Source organism: Gossypium arboreum, chromosome 6 (assembly GCF_025698485.1).
Source record: "Gossypium arboreum isolate Shixiya-1 chromosome 6, ASM2569848v2, whole genome shotgun sequence".
NCBI classification, from domain to species: domain Eukaryota; kingdom Viridiplantae; phylum Streptophyta; class Magnoliopsida; order Malvales; family Malvaceae; genus Gossypium; species Gossypium arboreum.
In genome coordinates this window covers 115,905,669-115,910,988 of record NC_069075.1, presented here as the reverse complement: position 1 = coordinate 115,910,988, position 5,320 = coordinate 115,905,669, and the positions used below count along the sequence as shown (strand labels likewise).

The window sequence follows — 5,320 nt, the reverse complement described above, 5'->3', positions numbered from 1 at the left end:
CGAAGGTCATCGAGTAGCCGACTTGGGATTATTTACCTAACACAAGGTAAGTCATTAAGCATGTATTTGGTATTGATTTAAATGATCATAATACCTATGCAATTGTGTTTAATGAGATGATATGTATATAAAATGTATGTGTATGGAATGATGACATTGTTGAATGTATAAAGGTAGTAAAATGCGTAGAGTGTTTGGTCTCGGCACTAAGTGTGCGGGCAATAAATGGGCACGGTGACAAGATTGGCACTAAGTGTGCAAGCTTGAAAAGTATGGCACTAAGTGTGCGAATTTAAATTATATGGCACTATGTGTGCGAGCTTAAATCACATGGCACTAAGTGTGCGAGATCGATTATTAAGCACTACGTGTGCGAATTTAATATATATGTTCGATCGGTTACTCACATGGAGGGTGTGACCTTATCGAGTTGATCATGGACAGCGGAAAGAGTAAGCACCTTGAGCTCATGGCGAATAGGCGCTATGTTCATGCTCGGGGTTGAGCTTGGTAAGCTTTAAATCTATGTGATGATTAAACTTGCAGTCACGTAAATAAGGTATCACGGGATAGATGAAATTTCGTTTGTTTGCATGATTGTGGTGAAAATGAGTTGATATATGGAAATTGCCTCAAATATCTTATTGAATAGAATATGAAATGTGAATGTATGACTTGGTATGAGATTGAACCGAAAGGTCTAAGGAACTATGGTATAGTTCGATATGGATGGAACAATTAGCCTCGTTTCATTGTTTCACTTTGTGATAAATTTTGCTAATGGATAATTGTGGAGTGCTTATGACTTACTGAGTTATAAACTCACTCGGTGTTTTTCTTGTCACCCATTTTAGGTCTCTTGGACTCGTCTCTTTTTGTGTGCTCGGAACCGTCAACGAAGTCATCACACCGGCGAGCAATCTTTTGGTATTGTCTTCTTAGTCGATCTAGGAGAACATTTGGCATGTATAAGCTCTTTGTTTTGTGAAATTTTGGGTTGTAAACTTTAAGCCATGCGAATATGGCCTATGTGGTCGGTTGAGTGGGGTTTTAAAACTTATAGTCGCGAGTCCTAGAAACCTTAATTTTGATAAGGTGGTCACAATTTGTGTTATGTATGATGGATTATTAGTAAGGCCAAGGAAAAATTCATGAAATAGGCATAGTCTATTGCGGTAACTGTTGCGGACAGCAGCAGTGATGTGAGATCGAAAAATCACTAAAAATATTAGAAGTGGAATTAAATGCTAAAAAAATTACGTAATCGAAGCTTGATGGGTCTATTTTCATGTGGACAAAACGAAATGACCATATGAGCTGTATTTTAAGAGATATTCAAGTTTTCGCGAAACAGGTCCAGAACGGTTTCTGGATCCCCTCTTCCGACTTTGAAAATCCATTAGAAATTAACCAGAGAGAACTAGAGGTCATTCCCTATATGTGAAGATTCCTTTGTGAGTCTAGTTTCTTTAGAAACAAACGGCATGAGTGTTGGAGCCCTGTACAGGAAGATATCCAAGTCGTAACGCGCAAAGGTCAGTGTAGTCGAACCCTGAAACAAGGGAGACTTTAACTAATAAACTGTACTAATTGGCTCAACTAAAAATTATATAAAAAACTTTGTGAATGGAATTATTAGTCTAGTTTCAGGAAAAATTTACGGAACTGGTTTTCGAGTTCTGGAACTCGAGATATGATCTTTAAGGTGACAGTGACGCAGTTAGCTAGCCTGCCTGGAACAGCAAAACAAAAAAAAAAGATTATAAAGGGGGAAATAAGTGAAGTAAGTTCGGTAACACCCCGTGTTCAACTCCGGTGACGGTCACGGATTTGGGGTGTTACAGGACATGTCTTTGGTATTCTATTTGGTGTATGATAATTCTAAACGTCTTTTAGCATCCCGAGTGTTTAATGGGTAATGTAATGGATGATGGGATGAAAGCCCTAAGGAGGGCATGTTAAAGAATGTATGATTATATGTTGTATTACGAGTTGGTAGAGGTATGTACACTAAACTCACGAGTAATACCATGATATATGATGGTTCATGAAAAATAGGTATATGTATGACAAGTAAGTCAAGGGTTTTGAATGATGAATAAACTTATGTTTATGTTTATGTTTATTATGTCATCATATGATAGTTATCATGATATTGCAATAAAATAGTTTTGGAATACAGTAGTAGTCCAACTTTGAAAATCCACTAAAAATTGTGGAAATTGAATTAGAGATTAATAAGATATGAAATCAAAGCTTATTGAGTCTAGTTTCAATAGAGGAAACGGTGTAAGAAAAATAATTTCATATTGTGAGATATTTGAAGTTTTTTAAGATAGGGTCAGAGTGATTCTGGGCTCCCCTATCTTAAATTTGGAAAATCATTAAAAATTGTATGAAAATAATTATGGGTTACAATTCATATGAGTAAATCCTTAATGAGTTTGATTTCAATAGAAATAGATAGGAACATTATTCGAATCCTGTACTATGAGATAATTAATTTTTATTAAAGAGATGTCAAAGCTATCAAATAACATAACAGGGGCAACTTTAAAGAATAAACTGTACTTATTGGCTAGATCAAAAATTCTGAACATTTTGCTGTAAGAATATATGTGAGTCTAGTTTCAGGGAAAATTAGCAGATCTTGATTTGGAGTTCGGTAGCTCAAGATATAAATAATTTAGTGACTATGACTCAAGAAAACAGCTTGACTAGAACATAAGTACAAAAAAATGTAATTAGGATTGTATTACTTTGAGAAGCTTGTTGACTATTGCTTATTATTTTCATACGAACTTACTAAGCTTTAAGCTTACTCCCTCCTTTTCATTTCCTTATTGATCACCAGGTTAGCTCGGGATTGGAGATCATCGGAGGCAGCATCGCACTATCAAGCTATTACCATTGGGGTATTGATAAACCTTAACTGTATTGGAGTGAGTGGCATGTATAGGGACTTAGTTATTATGATGTGTATCCTTTTGATTTGGCCAAGTTGTTTGCTTAAATTGATTCGTTGTGATTAGCCATGAGACATGGCTTATATGGGTTATGGCTTGTAAGCCTATTTATCCAAGCTATGTATTTGATGCCCTGTGATGTGGTCATGTGATAAACCGTAATTTATACATATTTTTACCTCATGCTTAACGCATTTTATGGATGATTTTCCATTAGAATTGGTGAATTCGATGCTCCTAATGCTTTAATTTCATGTGTTATACTTAGGAGAGCATAGAAGAGCAAAAGGAACGTGAAACGGCCCAAAAACGGAGAAAATGGGCCAAAGTATGAAATCAACACGGCCTGGACCTCCTTACACGGGCAGACCACACAGCCGTGTCAATTTGGCAGGCTTGAGCACGGCCTGAAGTAATCACACACGGGTGTGTCCCTACCGAGCCCAAGTTGAGTCCAATTCGGAAAAGGCTAATTTTGAGGGCTCTTAGGCATTCCAAAGCCTATAAATACACCCTAGAGGAGGAAGAAAATGGGACACACAGGGAGGGAGTAAGAAATTACTCCAAGGAGGCCAATTGATCCATCTCAGAAGCCGAATTCATCATTAAGACTGAAGATCTCTCCTCAATTTCCCCTTTAGGAGTTTTGGGTTTTCTTTATGTTTTGTATTCTTTATTATTCTGAGATGTTTTCTTATTTAGTTGTTTGCGCGCCTAGACATAGGGAGACAAGATTTTATCGGATTAGGGTGAAACCTAATAGGGGATCCATAGATCGAGTTAATGCAACCCTAGGGTGTTAATTAGCGAAAAGTCTCAATTATTCAATCTAGGGATTAGACGTTATTAGTCTTGAATAGTTATAATAACATAACTTAAAGATCTCCACGGAACAAGTTAAATGAATAAATTGTCTGATTCGAAGCCAGAATAACAAGTACAGTCTAGGTGGATTTTTCCTCAGGTATTGTCTTAATTCAATCGATTTTCCCAAAAGCAATTCCCCAATTCCATTCTCTATGAATTCTTAGATTAGTTAATTAGTTAGTTAAAACAAAACCCCCTTATTCTTAGGCTAGATAATAAAAAGACAATCATTACTAGTACTTTTAGTTCCTTTGGGTTCGACAATCTGGTCTTGCTAAAACTATACTACTGTTCGATAGGTACACTTGCCTACATCGCGATAATAGTTAGTTTCAAGAACGATTAATTATAAATATTTAAAACCTATCACGAAATCACGCGATCATGTTTTTGGCGCCGTTGCCGGGGAACTAAGATATTAGGAACACTCTATTTTTATTACTTTAGCCATTTATTTTTCTTGCAATTTAATTTTTATTTTTTTATTATTTATTAATTTACTTTTTCTTTCTTTTGGCAAGTTTTTATAGTTTATGACTAGAAGAAACCCGTTAGGACCACTACTTTTTGATGAACAAATCGATCGTACAGTTTGCAGAAACCAAATAGAGATAAGGTGAAGATTAAGATACACAAAGAACGAGCAAGAGGATGATACTCAACCCCCAACCGAAGAGATAGCTGAAAACCAAGACAATCAGCTACCTCCAGAATTGCGATTAATCAAAATCCGCTCCACGACTATGTATGATTATGCTAAACCTTCTTTAACAGGAACTGAATCAAGCATAGTTAGACCTGCTGTAGCTGCAAATACTTTTGAACTAAAACCTAACACTATTCAAATGATACAGCAATTTGTTCAGTTTGATGGTTTGCAGGACGAGGATCCCAACGCTCACTTAGCAAACTTTTTGGATCTATGCGATACATTTAAAATTAATGGTGTTTCTGATGATGCCATTCGTCTTTGGTTATTCCCTTTTTCATTGAGGAACAAAGATAAACAGTGGTTGAACTCATTACCATGAGGGTCAATCACTACTTGGGAACAAATGACTAAAAAATTTCTATTAAAATATTTTCTGCCGGCTAAAACAGCTAAATTACGTAATGATATCTCTTCGTTTGTGCAGATGGACTTAGAAACTCTTTACGATGCATGGGAGAGATACAATGACTTACTGAGAAGGTGCCCTCACCATAGGTTACCGCTTTGGCTTCAGGTTCAAACGTTCCATTATGGCTTGAATCCTTCGACTCGACAAATGGTTGACGCAGCTGCTGGCACAACCATCAATAATAGAACACCTGAAGATGCTTATGAGTTTATAGAGAAGATGTCACTGAATAACTATTAGTGGCAAGTCATGAGGACAAAACCAGCAAAAACAGCTGGTGTTTATAACATCGATTCGGTCACCATGTTCTCTAATCAGGTAGAACTCTTGAATAAGAAAATTAATGGTTTTCTTAGTTCTTCATAG

At 36.4% G+C, this 5,320-nt stretch overlaps 1 non-coding gene across 1 annotated transcript; it reads right to left on the bottom strand.

Annotated features, from left to right (window-relative positions):
- Window positions 1–4,936: 4,936 nt before the first annotated feature.
- LOC128294267 (small nucleolar RNA R71) lies at window positions 4,937–5,043 on the bottom strand. The gene has a single exon (XR_008284581.1). It is a non-coding gene; the product is annotated as a small nucleolar RNA R71 (small nucleolar RNA).
- Between the last annotated feature and the right edge of the window lie 277 nt (window positions 5,044–5,320).